Below are 23,154 nucleotides of genomic sequence, written 5' to 3' on the forward strand. Positions count from 1 at the left end.
CATAGGCTATCCAGCCTCTGATAAACTGCCCAAGCACAGGGAACCACTCAGGTTGTTCTTTATTCAATAACTTGAACTGAACCTTTGAATGAGTGTGGCAAGGTATTGCTCTCTAAGAGAGCCACTGTGGAGTCTGGGCCACTGCCCTGACACATTCTTCCACTGTATCCCATGTTTGTATCTGAGGATTTTCCTTCATCCATGTGGAAGCCACCTTGGCAAGATCAGAGTCTGCGCAGACTGGCTGGGTGACAGGCAGACTGTCCCTGTAAAACTACCAATTTTGCCAGAGCTTGTGTTCTAATTTGTTTTCTGCTGCTGTTACAAACACCATGACCAAAAGAAACTTAGCAAGAACCAATTTATGTTATTTACATTCCAGGTAATAGTCATGACCCAGAAAAGTCATAGCAAGAAACTGGAGCAGAAGCCATGAAGGAAGCTGTCTTATTGGTGCATCCTCTCTGATTTATTCAACTTGCATTCTTTTCTCTATATTTTTTCTTTCCTTTTCCTTTTCTTTTTTAGAATTTATGTATTTATTTACTTTATTTCCCAATTGCAGCCCCACTCTCCTTCCAGTCTCCCTCATACTACCCCTTTCCCCTCCCCTTCTTCTTTAAGAATAAGAACCCCTCCCCCCAACTCTACTCCACCCACCATGTACCAACTCTCTCTGGCACATCAAGCCACTACAGGACTAGGCACATCCTCCACTACTGAGGCCAGACAAGGCAGCTCAGTTAGAGGAACAGGATCCACAAGCAGGCAACAGTCAGGGACAGCCCTTGCTCCAGTTGTTGGGAGACCCACAGGAAGACCAAGCTGCACATCTGATATATATTTGGAGGGGAGGATAGGTCCAGCTTTTGTATGCTCTTTAGTTTGTGGTTCTGTCTCTGGGAGTCCCCAAGGGTCCAAGATAGTTGACTCTGTCGGTCTTCCATATGGAATCCTTATCCTTTCCAAGTCACTTAACCCTTCCCCTAACACTTTCACAAGACTCCTTGAACTCCACCTCATGTCTGGCTTTGGGTCTCTGGATTTGTTTCAGTCTGCTGCTGGGTGGAGCCACTTAGAAGACAGTTAAGGTAGGCTTCTGTTTGCAAGCATAGCAGAATATAAGTCTCAGCTATAGTCACCCTCATAGACTCCACTGAACTTCCCCCATCCCAAGTTTCTGACATGTCCTAGAGATGACACCACCCACTGCCAGCGTCTATTCACGTTCCTGACCCTCTTTTCAAATGAAATAACTCTGCTAGTTTTCTTATACAGCCCAGGCCCACCTGCCTGGGGATAGTATGCCTACAGTAGGCTGAACACCCCCCCCCCACATCAATTATTAATTAAGAAAATGCCCACAGGCCAAATTTATTGAGGCAATTCTTTAATTGAGGTTCCCTCTTCTCAAAGGACTCTGGGTTCTATCAAGTTGACAGCGGAAACTAAGACACCTTGCTTGAAGCTGAGAACAGATCAGCTCTGCCGCTGAAAACGGCCTCTGCCCAGCTTAGAAGAAGCAAAGAACACTGGCCATGCAACCAAGCTGAGTTTATTTGCTCCCTACAACAATCAGAGTCCCCAAGCATAATACTTTCCAAGAACTGAAGGACCCAGACCTAGTGCAGGAGGGCCCAGACCTGACTCTTCCACCTGCTACTCCCCTGCAGACAACAGTTTGAATGGGTTTTGTCCTGTGTACCACCTAGCCTGGTGGCATTTTCCAGATACATAAGGATGTTCAGTCCCAACAGCCCCCAACCTTTCCCTTTCAGACAGGACTTCTAAAGGCTACTGTTCACAGCTATAGCTACCTCCTCACCTTCGTCACTTGAAGTTTTTCCTGAGGCCCCAGATGTGTTGATTTCCAATATGTCTTCTTCAAAACTCTCTCTCCCTTTCTCCCTCCCTCCCTTCTTTTCCCCCTCTTTCTCTCTCATTCTCTCCCTCCTATCTCTCCCACTATCACAATGTGCCTTTGTAAGAAGCCGTGGTCAGTGGTTATCGTTCGCCATTCCAAGATGGCGCTGACATCGTGTCTTCCCAGTAGTAAACAATTAACTGCACAGCTGCAGAGGCAGAAAGCCCGCCAAAGTCACTGGCCAATCCCGAGGCGTAATACTGGGTGGTGAGTGAACAGCCAATCAGAAGTGAATACGTCACTCTGGGGTGTATTTAAGCGGGGCCTCTTCCTGTCTTCAGCCCTTCCGAGTCTTTCCACGTTTGCTGATACAGAGTAAAGCCTCGTCTGTGGTAACTACCTGAATTCTGCCTCTCGTGTCTCTTTTCCACGGGCGTAAGGGGACACGGGAGGTGCGCGCAACATGCCTTACTATTTGAAGCCTAAATCACCTTCTTTAGCCTTTGGATCTCATGTATATATTGGGTTCAAATGTAAAACTTACTGAGAAATCAGAAATAGTAGTGCACACCTGCAATCCATCACTCTGGAGGCAGAGGCAACAGCACTCTCTCGCATGTTCTAAGCCAGCCAGGGATACTTACCAAGACCAACCTGTGTCAAATAAATTAAATCCAAACTTATTATCTAACATATATAATTGATATTTTATATTTAAAATATCAAATTCTTGTGATAATTTTAGTAAGTCATCACCATTTTATAATCGAAGAAGACTCTGCGCCACTTGTATAAAAGCACATCACTATTCTTAGCTGAGCTTGAAACAGGAGGATGGTTTTGTGAATAGCCATAACTGCATAGAGAAGACACTCAGCAAATTAATTTTAATTTGAAGAATGGAAGCACAGATGTGTTGAAATGCTGCCCACTGGAACACACCCTGAAGTTTAATTGGTATACACCATTTTGATTTGGGGGAACAAGAAAACAGGAAAGGGATTCCTCAGAGTGATTACATTGTGCATTTTCATCATGCCAAATAGAAGTATGTGCTTTGGGACTGACAAACAGCCCCTAGTCCTCATAAAATAAAAAGGGTGGGGGAAATGTCAATTAACGCCAATAAACAAACAAATAAACAAGCAAAGAAACAAACAAAAATATAGCTAGCAAGATGAACTACTATGAAGAGACACCATGTTTGTAGGTTCAACCTACAAAAATGGATATTGTCCATACATAGGACTGAGAAACTACCTCCTCAGCTGTAGAGAAAGTTGTCTGGTGTTCATGGGGTTTCTGGTGAATAACCTCTTGGAGAGTCACCCATTCCTCATTTTTATTGGTGCCCAGCTCAAAGTCACGGGTCTCTCATTTGAAGACTGCACCTTTTACCATTGAGTAGCACTTTCCCTTGAAGTGGCTGCCTGCCACTTACAAAGAGTGCCCAAGAGTGCAGACTCTTTTGTGGGTCATCACCCATGCTGGAGTGGTCTTTCCAGAGACATAGAACCTTTGGGTCATCCACACTCATTGGTTCACTGAGCTCAACATTGGGATCATTACCTTGGTCTGTCATTTGTTCACAATCTGTGATGCATAGATATGTTTTCATATCTCCAAAAGAATAGTCACAGAATACTTAAAAATGAATGTTTCCTGTTGGAATTGCAGTATGAGGACACCTAATTGTCAGCATGCACACTGGCTTCACACACACTTGAGAATACCTCGGGAGTTCACCTTGAGCGGCTGGCCAACACTTTATTCTCAGGTCTATTGTTAGGCTCTCTTCTCACTTGCCTCTTCTCTCATTCCTTCCGTCACTGAATTTGTCATCACAAGCAGTTTTTGCTTCATTTATAGACTTATAAGTCAGGGAAATTGCCAGAGTATCTGCTTGTTAAATATCTGTTTTCTAAAGCCCTGAGACTTTCAACTACCAGCCTTTTCCTATGACTTGGCCTCCTAATATGGACACACCCTTGACCCTTCTAATCATTTTGCAGTTGGTTTCCATGTGTTATGGTGACAGCTGCTTCATGCCTCACACATAGAAGCTGGAGTCTTCTTGTCACTCTTTAGAAAAACAAAAGCACATACTCTCTAGAAATAACTCCACTTTTCCTGTACTTAGTCATCAATGTAAGAATTGATTTGGAAGGATGCCTTGCAGAAGCTCTTATTGGACACAGTAATCAGATTCATTAAAGAGCACACAAAGGCAACAGGGCCTTTTATGCTGCATGGAGACCCTGGCTAAGCACCACCACAGAAGCAAGGGGTTTTAGTCTGATCAGCAAAACTTGCATTTCCCAGTGTGAAGTGAACAGTTCTCCAAATGAGTAAATTTAATGCCAAAGTGATGAAGGAAAGGCAGAGTTCTACTGGCCCTGATGATAAACATGTTTATTCATATGGTATAGGACCTCACTAGAATATAAATCAGTGTAAGTTATGAACAGTCTTTCCATGACTTGTGTTTTCACTGGTAGTGATGAAAAATCCCTGCATGGTTTCTGGCCTCTTGTGTCTCCCTGTCTCCTTAAGTGGGGTTCAGTGACTACCAGTAATTCCAGAATTCAGAAAAGAAACAGCCCCCACTGTACTCATTGCTCTGTCACTCGCCCCATCCCCTGGTTCAGCTTTGGGGTCCTAGCATCTCTATGCAGACAAATATCAGCTAGGATAAGTTTAATTATTTACAGCTCATGCTGGATTCAGTTTTTATAAGGCTTGAGTATATGAACAAGTGAATAAGAAATCATCCAGGTAAATACAACAACCGTAGTTTCTATTGCGGTTTAGAAAGAAAGGAGCTCTATATTTCGTCAAAGTCCATCAACTGCTTTGAGCTACTGAGTCTTCCATACACCTTCCTTCTAGGTATGAACCAGGACTAGAAAGGCATCTGATGGATACCCACATGAATGCAAAGTGCAGATTTAAACTAAGCAGGACAAGAACACCACAGTGGTTTAAATAAAAATGACCCCATATGCTCAGAGGGACTGGCACTATTTGGAGGTATAGCCTTGTTGGTAGAGGTTTGTCACTAGGGACAGGCTCTGAGGTCTCATAAGCTCAAGCCAGGCTTAGTGTATCTCAGTCTCTTTCTGCTGCCTGCTGATCCAGATGTAGATGTAGATCCTCAGCTGCTCTCCAGCACCATGTTTGCCTGGTGTGCCACTATGCTTCTCACCATGCTAATAATGGACTAAACCTCTGAATTGTAATCCAGTTCCAAACAAATGTTTTCCTTTTGAAGACTTGCAGTGGTCATGGTGTTTTTTTTCACAGCAATAAAACCCTAACTAAGACAGATACCACCAGGTTTCAATGGTTGCCTGAGATAGTGATTTTCAGCTCTACAAATGTGTAAATCCCTGTCCATTTGTTAACATACTGAAAACCACAGCTAACCAGAAAAAAAAAAAAGAAAGAGAGAAAGAAAGAAAGAAAGAAAGAAAAAAAGAAAGAAAGAAAGAGGATGAGAACCTTTGCTGTTGCTAGTCATCAGCCAATATTTCAGACTGAACACTAAAATTCTAAATATGTTACTGTGGTAGTTTGAATAAAAATGACCCCCATTTGCTCATGTATTTGAATGTTTGGTCATTAGGGAGTAGCATTACTTTATAGGGATTAGGAGATGTGGCCAGGTTGGAGTAGGCATGGTCTTGTTGGAGAAAGTATGTCAGTTGGGATGGGTTTGAGGGTTCCAAAAGTTCAAGCTAGGTTCAGTGTCTTTCTTTTTCTGCTGCCTCCAATCCAGATGTAGAACTCTCAGCTACTTCTCCAGCACCAGGGCTGCCTGCATGCCACTGTGCTTCCCAGCATGATAGTAATGGACTAAACCTCTAAAACTGTAAGCAACTCCCAATTAAATGCTTTTCTTTAAAAGAGTTGTCATGATCATGGTGTTTCTTCACAGAAACTCCAACTAAGACAACCTTTGTTACCAAAATCAACTTGCTATGAAATACAAGAGAACACAGTTAAACAAGTAGAAGCCCTTAAAAAGGAAGCACATAAATCTCTTAAAGAAATACAGGAAAACAAACAAACACACAGGTAAAGGAATTGAACAAAACTGTCCAAAATCTAAAAATGGAAATAGAAACATTAGAGAAAGCAGAAAGGGAGACGACCCTGGAAATGGACAACCTAGGAAAGAGATCAGGAGTCACAAATGCAAGCATCACCAACAGAATACAGGATACAGAAGATAGAATCTCAGGTGCAGAAGATACCATAGAAGACGTTGACACAATAGTTAAAAAAAAATACAAAAAGCAAAAAACTCCCAACTCAAAACTTTCAAGAAATCTAGGACACAAGGAAAAGACAGAACCTATGAATAATAGGTATAAAAGACAGCAAAGATTTCCAACTCAAAGAGCTTGCAAACATCTTCAGCAAAATTTTAGATCACCTCCCTAACCTGAAGAAGGACATGCCCATAAACATACAAGAAGTCTACAGATCACCAAATAGATGGGACAAGAAAAGAAATTCCTCCTGTTACATAATAATTAAAATATCAAATGCACGGAACAAAGAAAGGATATTGAAAGCAATAAAGGGGAAAAGGTGAAGTAACATATAAAGGGAAATCCATCAGAATCACACCAGACCTCTCAACAGAGATTCTAAAAGCCAGAAGTTCTTGGGCAGATGTCATACAGACCCTAAGAGAACAAAAATGCCAACCCATGCTACTATACCCAGCAAAACTCTCAATTACCATAGAGGAAGAAACCAAGATATTACATGACAAAACCAAATTTAAATAATATCTTTCCACCAATACAGCCGTACAGAGAACAATAGAAGAAAAACTCCAACATAATGAGGGAAATTTCACCCAAGGAAAAGCAAGAAAATAATCTTCTCACAACAAATCCAAAAGAAGAAAACCACACAAGCATATTTCCACCTCTAACAATGAAAATAACAGGAAGTAACAATCACTGGTACTTAATATTTCTCAAAAACAATGGACTCCATTCCCCCAATGAAAAAACATAGGCTAACAGATTCTATATGTAAACAGGCCCCAGCATTTTGCTACATACACGAAACAAACTTCAGTGACAAAAGCAGACACTACCTCAATGTAAAAGGCTGAAAAAAAAAAAAAAAAGACTTTCCAGGCAAACAATCCCAAGAAACAAGCTGGAGTAGCAATTCTAGTATCTAATAAGATGGACTTTCAACCAAAAGTTATCAAAAAAGATAAGGAAGGACATTACATACTCATCAAAGGAAAAATCCACCAAGAGGAACTTTCAACTCTGAACATTTATGCCCCAAATGCAAGGGTACCCACATTTGTAAAAGAAACATTACTGAAGCTCAAAACACACATTGAACTTCACATAATAAGAGTAGGAGACTCCAATACCCCACTTTCACCAATAGATCAATCATGAAAACAAAAACTAAACAAAGACACAATAAAACTAATAGAAGTTATGAACCAAATGGACTTAGCAGATATCTACAAAATTTTTCACTCTAAAACAGAAAAATACACCTCCTTCTCCATTGCTGGTGGGACTGCAAGCTGGCAACAACCACTCTGGAAACCAATATGGTGGTTCCTCAGAAAATTGGAAATAGTTCTACCTGAGGACCCAGATATATCACTCCTGGGCATATACCCAAAAGATGCTCCAATATATTACAAGGACACATGCTTCACTATTTTCATAACAGTCTTATTTATAATAGCCAGAAGCTGAAAACAACACAGACATTCCTCAACAGAGTCATGGATGCAGAAAATATAGTACCACTCAGCTGGAGTACCACTCAGCTATTAAAGCAATGACTTCATGAAAGTCACAGGCAAATGGATGGAACTTCAAAATATCATCCTGAGTGAGATAACCCAGTCATAAAAGAACACGCAAAGTATATACTCACTGATAAGTGGATATTAGCCAAAAAGAAGCTGGGAATACCCAGAATACAACTCACAGACCATATGAAACCCAAGAAGAAAGAAGACTACACTGAAATATAGATGCTACAGTCTTACTCATAAGGGGAAAGAATATAATTTTGGAAAGTAGAGGGAGAGATGGATCTGGTAGGGAGAGAGGAGGGGGAGTGAAAAAGGGGGCCTGGTTCAGAAACAGAAAGAGATGGGGGAGAAGTACAAAGGGTCAGAAATTTGAAAGGTGTTGTGTAGCAGTGGGAAAGGGGCAGCTGGGAGTTGCGACTAGAAAGTCCCAGATGCCACGGACCCAAGAGGTTCCCAGGACCTAACAGGGAAGACATTAGCCGAAATAGCCAACAAAGAGAAGATAGAATCTGTAGAGCCTATATCCAGTGGATAGGCATGGCCTCCAGTTGAGGGATGGGGCCAATCACTCACCTCAAAAATATTAATCCACAATTCCTCCTGTCAAAAGAAAATGCAGGTACAAAGAATAGAACAGAGATTGAAGAAAAGGCCACCTAGAGACTGCCCCACCTAGGGATCCATCTCCTGACACCAAACCAAGACACTATTGATGATGCCAAGAAGCACTTGCTGACAAAGCCTGACCAATACAGATGCAGATGTATGCAGCCAAACATTGGACTGCGTGTGGGGACCCCAATGGGGAAGTTAGGGCAAGGACTGAAGGAGCTGAAGGCATTTGCAGCCCCATAGGAAGAACAACAATATCAACCAACCAGACCCCCAAAGCTCCCAGGGACTAAATCACCAACCAAAGAATGCATACAAGAGGGGTACCCATGGCTCCAGCTGGATATGTAGCAGAGGATTTCCTTATTTGGTTTCACTGGGAGGGAAACCTCTTGGTCCTGTGGAGGCTGGATCACCCAGTGTAGGCAAATGCTAGGGTGCTGAAATAAGAGTGGGTGAACGAGTGGAGGAGCACCCTCTTAGAGGCGGAGGAGGCAGAGGGGATAGAGGGTTTGTGGAGGGGAAACTGAGAAGGGGGACGACGTTTGAAATGTAAATAAGTAAAATAACCAATTAAAAAAAGAAAAAATCAACTTGCGAAAAAGAAAAAAACAACACTAAAGAGTTCTAGCTGAAAAATGATAGGGAAGCCTAGTCAGCATGCCATGATCTTAGAAGGATGAGGCAGGAAGATCAGTGTAATTTGAGATCAGCCTAGTCTATACAGTGAATTCCTGTGTCAAAACAGGCAAGGGACTGGAGAGATAGGTCAGCTGGTAAATGCCTGCTATAAAAGTATAAGCCCCCGTGTAAAAACCCATTCTTGTGCCTATAAAACCATCACTAGGAACTTGGAGTTCCTAGGGCTTGCTGACCAACAGTATAACATAATTCATGTGCTCTATGCCAAAGAAAAAATGATATTCTTGAAACATCATATGTGTAGCCATGGAGTAGATAAGCTAGGTGCAAAAGATGTGGTACCAGTCACTAAAGTATTATTACATGTAATTCTTGACACTTGGGTCTTGACACTAAACACAAGGAAGAAATTTTACTAGGCTGCCAACAAAGGAACAGATGTTATAAAACTCTAAATTCAGCCACTGGAAAACCTATTACTAACGTCATTGTATTAGGAAGTAGGTCTTGAGGAGACAGTCTAGTCAGTAGGGTTGGACTATTAGGAAAGGGATTGGTGCCTTTAAGAAAGAGACTCACAAGGCTACTTCACTCCTTGTAGCATACAAAGACTCAGAAGGCAGGAAGTAATTGATCTGCCCACAGTTCTGAATTTACTCTCCTCTTGGACAATGAAAACTAAAAGCCCCTAGATTTATGATAGTGCCACACATGGAATAAGACAAGTGTCCTCTACTGAGCTGGGCTGACAGGAGGTGCAAGGCAGAGAACAAAAGAAGCTTCACAGTGGCCATGGAAGGCAACCAAGTAAAGGCAGAAGATAGGGTAACCTTAGGCCCAGGAAGAAGCAGCTCAAGGAGTGGCAGAACTGGTGACTTGTCACCTTCTTCAGTGTGACAGGAAGGAAGCTTTTGTTCTTTTTCATAACTCACAAGTCCTCCTATGCCATCAGGAAAACAAACTCACTTCTTGGAAAGAACATAATATATCACAGTTCAACTGTTCTTTAGCTCATTCAAGACTAAACATCTAGCCAGATGTGATGGCACATATACTGCAATATAGCACTCAGGAGATCGAGGTAGAACTTCAGATTCCGTATCAGTCAGGGTTAGAAAGAAAGCCTTTGTTAAAAAATAAACAGGAGAGGTTGTGATCAGGACGTAAAGTGGATAGATAAATTAATGGGGAAAAAGAAATAAACAGTAAGACTCATTTCCCTTCTGGTCCTGGTCTTTGTTTTCTCTCTCAGATGATAACATGCTTTGGGATAAAAGCAATTTAACTCTCCAAGACTACATCTGGACAGATGAGATGGATCCTGTATTAGCAAGAACTAGAAGTGTTAACATCCAATCTGTGCTGCCTCTGTTGGGGTGTGGATCAGTAGGTCTCAGTCCTAGGCCCATCTGGTATCTAAGACATCCTACTTCCTAGGCCTCAGGAGTCCACCAGTTGTCTATTCTAACAAGAGGAAAGATGTATGGCAGTACATTTTTAGAATGCCAATACATTATAATAAAGAAAAAAGTATGCCAATTATCATACAGGAGGTAGGAGATAAGACAAGAACACAGTGGACTCAGTTGCTTTCTGTTGCCTTTAGTTTCTCAGTGAAATATAACACAAGGTCACCAAATGGCAAAGGTCCCCGTAGGAAAAAAGAGAAGGGGCCATGAGCAAGGGCCAGGAAGATTCAGTGAAAAAGGGAAATGTACGCCCACCACACTCTAAATGCATGCAATGAAAATTTCAAACTAGGTTACATAAATAAATGCAATTACAATGTTTAAAATATATAAAATATATAAAATGATTAAAATGTTAAAAAAAATATAAAAGTTTAAAAATCTAAAGAGAAAATATAGTCTGCTACCATTGAATACTATGGCCATAAGCCAGCACAGACCCAGCTAAGCTTATGGTTTCTCTGATTATGTAATGCAGGCACAGGGCAGGTGGGGTGGACTTTACCAGCATTCAGTTTTGCAAGCTAAGTTGAATAAAGAGAGGTAGGAGAAGGAATGAAACACAACTCAAGAACATAGTTATAATGCTACTGTGGGTTTGTAGAGATGGCTCAGCTGGTAACGTACTTAACTTACAGCCATCACAGCCTGGATGTAATCTCAGGATCCATGTGAGAAGACATGCATGACAGAATGCAGCTAGAATTCCAGCACCGGGAGGCAAAGAGGGGCGCACCCCTGGTGCTAGCTGCTCTACATGAATAGGCAAGCTCCAGGTTTAGCAAGATAGCCTATTTCGAAAATAAGAAAATGAAGAAGACGGTCAGAATGGACCATGGCTCCCAGATGAACACATTCACACTGAAATGTGTACACATGTGAACATGCAAAATTTATAAATTTTTAAAACTGGCTTCCAAGCTGAGTATACAGGTAAGAAAGGTAAGAGAAGCCAATAAAAGGACAGCGGAGCAAAGGTGCTGTCAGCACTCAGGGCTGTTGAGGACAGAGTAGCAGAACAAGGAATGGAGGCCAACACAGGAGGCAGCAATTGTTGTTGTGCCTAACAAACCACGTGGTTATTATAGGCTGTGGCCATGGGAGGTGAGTATAACAAAGAGTCTAGATGGAGATCTTTGGAAAAGTCAAGGAACTGAGAGGTTAGCCGCCTATGCATATGTTAGCAGTGAGTTGGAAAGAACAAAGAGGGCAGGCTGCGCAGAGTATAACCAAAAGAAGCCTGAGAATGGTTAGACCTACATGACATTCGGAACTAGGCGTTCTGGAAGAGAGGAGGAGGAAAGACGCAGGGGCGGTGGTTGGAAATGACTCCAGAAGGAAGACTAGAGCACCATCCATAGGCACACCTATCGGAGGCAAGTGGGAGTATAAAAGCTGAGTTTGGTGAGGCAGCAGAAGAAATGATGCGAGAAACTTGGTCCCATTTGACACAGTGCTGCCTGCTCAGCAGACTGCTGCATTCACTATTTGTAAGGATATGAAAAGAAGCAAGGGAAAAAAGACATGACGTGTTAACTATTGGCTCTATGGAGCGGGCCTCTACCCTGGCTCAGGGCTGACGTGAGATCCCATTTAACATGGAACTGTGCTTACTGTTTTCAGCTGGGGAGGCTAGAAACCCAAAGCAATGGGCCTGGGGCTCACATTACCACTAGCTCCTGCCTTTGTTCCTAGGGAACGTAATAGGCAGCTCAGAACAGTGTGCTATTGTTCACATGATATGGGTGGGAGGATTAATCCCTTAATTAATCAGGGAATGGGTAATTGATCATTGTTAAGTCCCTGCGAGTAGTCACGATTACATGTGGGCCCATGAAACTGATCATTGTCTTTTTTTTTTACTGCAAGTGGCCATGGCTGCTCATGAATCATTTTGCAATGAATGCTGATTCATTGTTTCCTGGCCTGGGAATAGAGATTAGGGGCTCGGTGGAGCCCAGAGTTTGCTGTGGAGCAGCGTTCCCTTTCTTCAAATCAGTTGCTTTAGAAGGGGGGAAATTTCCAGATTTAAATACACCTGGAGAAATAAAGGAGCAAGAGAGGAGAAAGGCTTACTTTCCAAAGGTTTTGAATGAGGGTAGTTTGAATTTAAAAACCAAAAAAAGCCTGGCTGCAAAGTTATGTTACAGAGAATTCCGAACTGCAGTATTAAACCATTTTCTTGGCTCTTCCCCGACTGCTGCCATCTTTGTGGAGACGACGAAGAAAGTGGAGAGGAAGGGAAGGAATTATAAAAATTATAGAGTGGCAGTCAGCACAACTTTCAATTTCACCTTTGTTTTCTGTCTTTAATGGTCTCAAGTTAAAGATTAGCTCTCAACACCTTCAAACTAGTATCTGTACCCCCACCCATAGCACATGCATGCACACACTCAAGTGCATACCAAAAATAAAAATAAGAATAAAAAAATTATGCTTTCTCAGCAATGTTGAGTCCAAGAAAGAATCAAGGGAGCTCTTTCAAGTCACAGCATCTGCCCTGCTTCTTCCACACTGTTACTGCGGTGCAAGAGCATCCGCGTTAGAAACAGGAATGGATGCAGGCCTGGTACCAGCCTGTGCACAATGCAGTGTGTCCAGAAATATCAATGAGTGAGGTGGCAAACAATGGTAGTTCCCCTAAGAGTCTTCCCTAGAGTTTATGTAAATTGTCAGAACTGTATTTGGCAGATAACAAAGGGCGCTTCGCCAGGCCCTGTGTGCTTTCTCACATAGAATGGGGGATAGATAATTACTATGCCTGCTGCACTTGCCTATTTGGTCAGGCAGCAGTTACCTGTGATTATTTAAGAAACTGGAGAACAGTTCAGCTTTCTTTGACCTGCTAACTGGAGTGTAAGTTACCACACCCAGCACGTATACAACACTCCAATGGAGCCAGTCAATGTAGGTGTCAGGTGTGCTAAGCAAAGGCACCAGAGATTGGGAGTTAGCAGCAAATGAGTAAAGCTGCACAGTAACATGGGGGATGGGGTGGGAGAGGGCACTTGCTTGGGCTCGGCTGGGCTCAGATGGTAAGTATTCATCTTAGCAATTCTTTTTTTAAAAGATATTTATTTTATTTATATGAATACACTGTAGCTTCAGACACACCAGAAGAGGGCTCACAACCATCTCTGATGTTTAGAGATGGTTGGGCTCACAAGAGATGGTTGTGAGCCACCATGTGGTTGCTGAGACTTGAACTCAGGACCTCTGGAAGAGCAGTCAGTGCCCTTAACCCCTGAGCCATCTCTCCAGCCCCACCTTAGCAATTCTTGAAGCCCCAAATCTATCCCCAGCACTGCATAAACCTATGCATGTCTACAATCCCACCGACCAGAAGGAACAGAATGTCTAAGTCATCTTCAACTATAGAATGAGTTTAGGACTTGCCTGAAATATATGAGACCATACCAAAAAAATAATACAAATAATTGTGTGCTCATCCGATATTTCTGTAAATCAGAATATATCCTAAGGAATTTTAGAATAAGCTTTTTAATTTTTGAGATTTTATTGACTATTGCACAAAAAAAGCATCTTTGTGGAGAAGGACCACAACCTACAGCAAGGCAATCATGAAAGTTCAATTTAAATAGTTTCCTTTTTATTTCTCCTGTGTGTTTTAATAATTACATTCCTATCAGAGATATGAACAATGTCTACCCCACCTCCTAAAGTTCTAATGACAAAACGAAGTGTAAAAGCCAATAGATTTATTGGGCTTGCCTACACCACTGGCAGAAGCATGGGGGAGCCCCAGGCAGCTGCATTGTAAAATCTGAACTCAGCATGGATGATGCTTCTTCATAGTCATGTAAATGAAGCCCCCTTTCCTTAGTGTTCCCCTGCATATATACTCTAGACCTTCCCCAACAACAAGGGGACAAATCTGCATGCAAATTTGCATACAAAATTATAAAAGAGGGGATGGTCTGGGAAAAAAATAGGAAGAGAGGATTGACTGAGAAGAAACTGTGGTCAGAATGTACATTATTACATTAATAATAATAACAATAATACTAGTGGAAAATTTGGGGCTCAGTTAACAGTACCAGATATGAATTCTGTCTTGTGGAATAGGCTTTAAATCAAATCAGAAGTGTTCAGTTACTGTCATAATATTCATACCAGTGGGCATATATTGCCAGGGTATTTTAACTCACACGTTTACATTTGGATTAGATTGTTGAATATTTTTCTTCTTTAGAATAATAAATATAACCTTCCATCACTACAAAAGTTAGCTAGATGCAGATTCATAAGGATTTTCTCTTTTATACAGATACGTATTTCTATACACACCTTGATTGCATAGTTCTTGAGTACAAACTTTGTAGATAGAAATGTGTTGTGTTTCAGGATCAAAGGGTTTGGGCATGCTTGTGTCCATTGACTTATTTTAGTTAAAAAAAAAAAAAAATCATCACTCTAAAGGAACCTTCCTGCTGTCCTGGGGAGTAATTAGCTCACCTTCCTCTGGCTTCAATACTGTAAGTCACCTTAACTATCAAACCTCAAATCACACACACTGGTTTTTAACTGATATTCTGCCCTTCATCTGCTCCTCAAATTAATTTTTTCTATCTGCAGGACAAAATTTGCCAAACACTACCGCCACCAAGCACCATCTCACACAGCTAACAAAGGTGTACCATAGATCTTCTTGTTATTGAAAAAAAAAATCTCTTTGGGTATGAAAAAATTTATTTTCCAGAGTCATTTTTCTCTCATCATGAAACTTTCAATGCATTTTTTAACATTGCTAAATAAAAAAGTGAAAAAAAATAAACATATTGAAGTCAAACTGTTGAAATTGACTAACAGGACCTACAACTCTACCTGATTTCCTGTAGGCCACACTGTCACTGGAGACCCCAGGTAAGACCCTACTCTATGCCCCAGCCCTACGAATTTTATTTAAATCATACTTGATATCTGCAAATGGCACTCTGTTACCTGAGTTCTATGCTTTACCACATAACTTCAGCAGAAAACCTCTGTTTTCCTAGAGGCCAAGCCAATTCAAGTAAGTCCAAAGGCAAAATTGACACCTAAAATCCCAAAACACAGGTCACAACAAAACCAGCACAGACGCCTTACACAACCTGAAAACTTGCTAGTCACCAAACTCCAGACCACTAAGGCAGAAGACCAGAGGGTAAAGAAAAACCATAGGAAACAAACATTCAAAATCACCAATCAAACTCACAAAGATAAACTCAGAAATCAGAACCTAAACCTATAACAACCCCCCAAACTCAGATGACTAGAGGTCAGCATAAAAATATAATCCATGACAGCCAGGGCAATGTGACACCACCAGAGCACAGCTATCCTACTAAGGCAAGCCTTCAATACTCCAACACACACATAAAGCACAAAAAAATACACTTAAATACAATCATATGAGGATGATAGAAGCCTTTAAAAAGGAAATGAATATATCCCTTAAAGAAATACAGTAAATACAATTAAACAGGTAAAGGAAATGAGTAAAACCATTCAAGATTTGAAAATGGAAATAGAAACAATAAAGAAAACCCAAACTTTAGGAATCCTGGAGATGGAAAAATCTAGGTAATCGAACAAGCACTACAGGCACAAGAAGCACCAACAGAACACACGAGATGGAAGAGAGAACCTCAGCTGTAGAAGATAAAAATAGAAGAAATTGATACATAGGTCAAAAAAAATGCCAAATCCAAACAAGTTCCTGATACCAAACATCCAGGAAGTCTGGGACACTATGAAAAGATCAAACTTAACAGTAATATGAATAGAAAAAGAAGGTTTCCAGATTAAAGGCCAAGAAAATATTTTCAACAAAATCATAGAACATTTTCCTAACCTAACGAAGCATCTATAAACGTATGAGAGGTATAGAACACCAAATAGATTAGAAAAGAAAATTCCACTGCCACATAATAACCAAAACACTGTACAGAACAAAGAAAGAATATTAAAAGCTTCAAAGAGAAACTGCAAGTAACATATTAAGGCAGATATATTAGAATTACCCACAACTTCTCAACAGAGACTCTAAAAGCCAAAAGGGCTTGCAGACTCTAAGAGAGGACAGATGTCATCCCAGATTACTATACCCAGCAAAACTTTCAATCACCATAGATGGAGAAAACTAGATGTCCCATGATAAAACCAAATTTTAAATTTAAAAAAAAAATATATATCCAAAAATTCAGCCCTACAGAAAATACTAGAAAGAAAACTCTAATCCAAAGAGATTAACTAACTCCCCCCTCAAAAAAAACCCCACAGAAAATAAATAATAATTTCAAAGCAGCAAAATCAAAAGAAGAAAAGCACACATACACACTATCAACCACATCAAAATAACAGGGATTAACACTCATTGGTCACGGTCTGGCAGCCGTGAGGTAACGATGCAGGCCACAGAGGCAGCGGCAGCTGAGTTTGCAGGTCTGGCCCCGGGAGTCCCGACCATGCTGGCGAGCACGCGGGGACCTCAAATCCATGGAGGCCGTCGGGGTAGCGATGGCAAGGCAGCCAACCCCAACTGGCTAGGGCTCAGCGGCAGCCCGGGTGCCACCACCCTGGGAGCTGATCAAGCCATCTATAAGTGAGCTGTCCAGGGTTGTGCGCACCAATATTCTGTGCAATGTGTGCAACTGTGGCAAGATCCTGCCCAATAGTCCAGTGCTCAACATGTACCTAGTCAAGGGCCACCGACTGCAGGATGGCATAGTAAACTCAACAATAAGAAAAGATTTGAAAAATGTACCGAAATTCTATTGTTGTCTAATCAAAGGATGTCCTTGAGGCCCTGACAGACCATTTTCTTAATTTTCTCTGGTTAAACAACATTTTATGAAAACGCATGCAGAGAAGAAGCACAGATGCAGTAAATGCAATAATTCCTAAGGCACCGAATGAGACCTGAGAAGACACGAGGAGGATTGAAGCAAGACCTTCCAGTGTATGTGCGGCTGTCCCTACACCAGCAGAACCACACTGCAGCTTCACATCTACCAAACTGGCCATAAGATCACTGTGTGGGGACATTTTTGAAAGCGTCCACTCATCATACAGTGTTCCCACTGACACCGCCATGAGTAGCAGTTTAGTTGCAGAGACAGTAACTCATGGTCTGTTACCTCAGAGTGATCCTAAGATATTAAGCCAATTCATCAAAAAGTCTGCACCCGTGTTAAACTTCAATGCCTAGAACAACATGCTTCCTTCACAAAACATGACAGATAATCAAATCCAAACCATAGATCTACTGAGTGACTTAGAAAACATCTTGTCGAGTAATCTCTAGCTCAAACACTGGATAACTAGAGTCTCTTGTCCGACAAACCCCGGTCCTGATGCCCAGCTCCCATCAGGCTCAGCGCAGAATTCTGGGATTGATTTTGATATTGAAGAGTTCCTCTCAGCCTCAAATATCCAGACTCAGACTAGGAGAGTGAACTCAGCTCCATGAGCACTGAGCCGGTCTTGGAGTCTCTGGACATCAAGACACAGATCATGAGTTCTGGCTTTGAACCCCTGGGGAACTTGTTTCTCACCAGCAACAAAACTCAGACAGCAATAGATGATTTCCTTCTATTCAGTCCTGGTTCAGCTCTGTGGAAACTCAGACATGCACAGAGCTGCATGCTGTCTCCGGCTTCTGAAGGTGGAGCCAGGCATCCTCCCTCCTTTTGGGTTTAGAACATGGGGTCAAGGAGAGCGGCACCAACTGGTGATGTCAGTGGGGCAGCTGTTTAGATTCTCTGCAGTTGTTGGTGTTTTGTACTCATGAACACAAGATTGGTGTGCAAGTGTGAGTATTGTAAAGTGTAAAGTGTTGATCTAAAATAAAAATCATTGGTCATTAATGTCTCTCAACATCAATGGACTCCAATAAAAACACCCAAGCCAACAGAGTGGATGCAGAAACAGGATTCAACATCCTGCTGCATACAAAAACAAATAAATAAACAAAACACCTCAACAACTAAGATAGACATTACTTCAGAGTAAAGGGTAGGAAAAAGATTTTCCAAGCAAATGGACCCAAGAAGGAAGCTGGTGTAGTCATTTTTTTTTTAATCTAACAAAATAGACTTTCAACCAAAAGTAATCAAAAGAGATGGAGGAGGGCACTTCATACTCATCAAAGGAAAAATCCACCAAGATGACATATCAATTCTGAACCTTTGTGCCCCAAATTTAAGGGCATTCACATTGTAAAGGAAACATTGCTAAAGTATAATCACAAATTGAGCCCCACACATTACTATTGGAAGACTACAACACTATACTCTCACCACTGGACAGGTCATCCAGACGGAAACTAAACAAAGAAATAATGAAAGTAACAGATTTATGACTCAAATGGACCTAACTAAGTACAGAACATTTCACCAATAACAAAAGAATATACCTTCTTCTTATTACTTCACAGACTTTTCCCCAAAAATTGACTATATACTCAGTCACAAAATAAGTCTCAACAGATATAAGAACATTGAAACAACCCCTGTATCTTCACAGATCACCATATATTAAAGCTGGAATTCAACCAATTACAGAAACAACAGAAGCCTACAAACTCATGGACACTGAACAACTTTCTATTCAATGACTACTGAGTCAGAGGAAAAAAATAAATAAAGAAACCACTTTTTAGAATCCAATGAAAATGAATGCACAACATAATTAAACTTATGGGGCACAATAAAAGCAGTGATAGAGGAAAGTTCATAAAACTTTGTATCTTCATAATGAAATTAATGAGATTTGATATTAGCAACTTTTAATGGCAGACCTGAAAGCTCCACAACAACAACAAAAACCACATATAGGAGGAGTAGATGGAAGGAAATAAACTCAGGGTTGAAATAATAAAGTAGAAAAAAGAGAAAAATATAAAAAATCAGTGAAACCAAGCATTAGTTCTTTGAGAAAAAAATCAGTAAGTTAAACAAATACTTACCCAAACTAAGTAAAAGACAAAGAGAGAATATCCAAATTTAAAAGTCAGAAATGAAAAAGGGAATATAACAATAGACACCAAGAAAATACAAAGAATCATTAGGTCTTACTTCAAAAACCTGTACTCCAATAAATTGAAAAATCTAAAAGAAATGGACAATTTTCTCAATAGGTGCCACTTACTAAAGTTAAATCAAGATCAGATAAACATCTAAACAGAATTATAAACCCTAAGGAAATAGAAGCAATTATTAAAAATCTTAAAAAAAAAAAAAAAAAAAAAAAAAAAAAAGCCTAGGGCCAGATGATTTTACCTAACAACTCTAGCAGACTTTGGAATAAGAGCTAATACCAATACTTCTAAAACTATTCTACGCAATACAAACAGAAGGAACATTGTCAAATTCATTTTATGAGGCCATAGTCACCCTGACACCTATAGCACACAGAGTTTTGACAAAGAAAGAGAATTTCAGACCAATTTCTCTCAAGAACATTGATACAAAAATCCTCAATAAAATAGTCAGAAACTGAATTCAAGAACATATCAATAGGATCATCCACCATGATGAAGTAGTCTTCATCCCAGAAATGCAGAGATGGTTCAAATGTACAAAAATCTATCAGTGTAATGTACCATGTAAACAAGCTGAAAGAAAACAAAACACACAAACATCTCATTAGATGCTGAAAAAGCTTTTGACAAAATCCAATAACCTTTCTTGACAAAAAGCCTTGGATAGATCAGGTATGCAGGCACATTCCTAAACTGAGTAAAGGCAATATCGGCAAGGTACTAGCCAATATCAAATTGAATGGAGAGAAACTTACAGCAATTCCTCTAAATTATGTCTAAATTCAGAAACAAGACAAGGCTGTCCACTATCTTCTTATCTATTCAATTTAGTATTTGAAGTTTTAGCTTGAGCAGTAAGACAACTGAAAGAGACCAAGGGGATACAAACTGGAAAGGAAGAAGTCAAAGTATCATTATTCACAGATGATATGATAGAATACCTACGTGACCTCCAAAATTCTAGCAGGAAACTCCTACAACTGATAAGTATCTTCAGCAAAAAATTGGGGAAACAACATCCTTCACAATAGCCACAAATAATACAAAATATCTTGGTATAATGCTAACCAAGCAAGTGAAATGACATGAACTTCAAGTATTTGAAGAAAGAAATCAAAGACCCCAGAAGATTCAAAGATCTTCCATGCTCATGGATTGGTAGGATTAACATAGTAAAAATGTTTGAAAAAAAAAAAAAAAAACCCTTACAAAAAGCAGTCTATAGATTCAACACAATTAACATCAAAATTTTAACGCAATTCTTTACAGATCTTGGGAGAACAATTCTCAATTTTATATAGAAAAAAAAAAATAATGGAAAGATAGCTCAAATAATTCTGTACAATAAAAGAACCCTTGGGTTATCACCATTCCTTATGTCAAGATGTACCCCAGAGCAATAGTAATAAAACCAAATGGTATTGACATAAAAACAGACAGGTTGATCAATGGAATTAAACCTAAGACCCAGAAGTAAATCCACATACCTATAGACGCTTGATTTTTGACAAAGAAGCCAAAATTGTACAATGGATAAAAGAGAGCATTTTCAACAAATGTTGCTTCTCTAACAGGGTGTCTGCAGGCAGAAGAATGCAAATAGATCCATATCTATCACCCTGCACAAAACTCAAGTCCAAGTGGATCAAAGAACTCAATATAAAACTAGATACACAAAACCTGACAGAAGAGAAAATGGGGAACAGCTTTAAACACATTGGCACAAGAGACAATTTTCTGAAGGAACACTAACAACTCAGCCACTAAAATCAACAATTAATAAATGGGACCTTATGAAACTGAAAAACTTCTGTAAAGCAAAGAAGACCATCAAAAGAACAAATGGCACCTTACATAATGAGAAAAGATCTTCAACTTCATAGAGGGATGATATCCAAAATACATAAAGAACTCAAGAAACTAGACATTAACAAACCAAATAACCTAATTAAAAGGTGAGGTACAGATCTAAACAGAATTCTTGACAAAGGAATCTCTAATGGCTGAGAAGCACTTAAAGAAATGTTCAACATCTTTTGGTTACCAGGGAAATCCAAATCAAAAGAACTCGGAGGTTCCATCTTACACGAGTAAGAACTTACATCACAGCATGATCTGGAGATAGGCAGAGCTTTGTGGATTGCTGACAAACCTACCTAGCCAAATCAGAGGTTTCTGGGTAACACCTGAGAGAGACAGTGTGGTCGTTTGAATAGGTTTGGCCCTGATAGAGTCATGTGTTTAGATGCTTGGCCATAGAGAATAGCACTATTAGTAGGTATGGCCATGTTGGAGGAGGTGTGGCCATGCTACAAGAATTTTATCACTGTGTAGGTAGGCTTTTCCCAATGCAGAAGATAGTCACCTCTTAGCTGCCTGCAGGACACAGTCCTGTTCTGCTGCCTGTGCATAAAGATGTAGAACTCTTGTCTCCTCTAACATCATGTTTGCCTGAACACTGCCATGCTTCCTGCAATGATGATAATGGACTAAACCCATGAAAGCATAATCCATCTCCAGTTAAATGTTTTTCTTTATAAGAGTTGCCTTGGTCATGGTGTTTTTTCACAGTAACAAAACACAAACTAAGACAGACACTATTCAAAAAAGTAAATTGGATGGTGTTTTGAGGAGTGACATTCAAGGTTGACCTCTGTCTTCCATACCATGTGCATATTATATATATATATATATATATATATATATATATATATAGAGAGAGAGAGAGAGAGAGAGAGAGAGATCTGTATACACACACACACACACATCAACAATATAAGAAGAGGGCTTTAGATGGAGTCCTGTAGTGGAGTGATTAACCAGCATATTCAAAGCTCTGGGTTCTATCCCTAATGCTACAGAAGGAAAAGGTGGGTAGAGAGAAGGTAATAGAAAAGAAACACTTGTTTGTTCTACTATATGGGAATATTTAATCTTGTGAAAGAGAACATGTGTAATTATTTAAAGAAATTGACTTCATACCCATCATTACTTACAGTCAGTTTGGGGAGAACCAAAAGCTGCCTACTGACTTTGTGGCCATGGCTCCATCGCTGTCAGCTGCCTCCATGCAGAGCCTGCAGTAGATGAGAGCTCATCTTCAAAAAGACCTAGTAAAGAAGTGATACGTGCTAAGTCATCCAGATCTGGGTTTGAGTCAGCCTCTGCCACCTGTGAACGGTTTGCTGTCATAATGAAGCTTTCCAATTTCCAATGTATTCATCCATAGAATATAAATGATACTATGCTCCTCTAGGTATTATTCTGAACTTAAACAAGGTATGTGTTACCCACCTACCCTTTTGTGAGCCTGAAAATGGAGCACATGCTCACTCAGGAACAATTGTTTTTGTCAACCTGACACAAGCCTAGACAAATCTGGGAAGAGAAAAGCTCAACCGAGGAATAGCTTCCATGAAACAGGGCTGAGGGCACATCTGCAGGGGATTTTCTTAGTTGTCACTTAACGTAGAAGGGTCCAACTCACCGAGCATAGTTCTATGTCTGGACAGGTAGGTCTGGACTATATAAGAAAGGTGACTGAGCAAGCCAAGGTAGCAAGCCAGTAAGTAGCATTTCTTCATGGTCTCTGCTTCAGCTCCTATCTCTAAGTTTCTGCCTGGGCTTCCCTCAAGGATTATTAACTGCTCCCCACAAGGTGAAATTCAGCACATTGACATCATTGAGGGTTAAAACATTGAGGAGCACA

General features: G+C 40.4%; 2 pseudogenes; both read left to right on the top strand.

Moving 5' to 3' along the window:
* The first annotated feature begins 16,809 nt into the window (after window positions 1-16,809).
* Window positions 16,810-17,434, top strand: LOC143443168 (ATM interactor pseudogene; annotated as a pseudogene).
* Window positions 17,435-17,438: 4 nt separating this feature from the next.
* On the top strand, window positions 17,439-18,103 carry LOC117713424 (ATM interactor pseudogene; annotated as a pseudogene).
* The last annotated feature ends 5,051 nt before the right edge of the window (window positions 18,104-23,154 follow it).

This window comes from Arvicanthis niloticus, chromosome 8 (genome assembly GCF_011762505.2).
Source record: "Arvicanthis niloticus isolate mArvNil1 chromosome 8, mArvNil1.pat.X, whole genome shotgun sequence".
Taxonomy (NCBI): Eukaryota; Metazoa; Chordata; class Mammalia; order Rodentia; family Muridae; genus Arvicanthis; species Arvicanthis niloticus.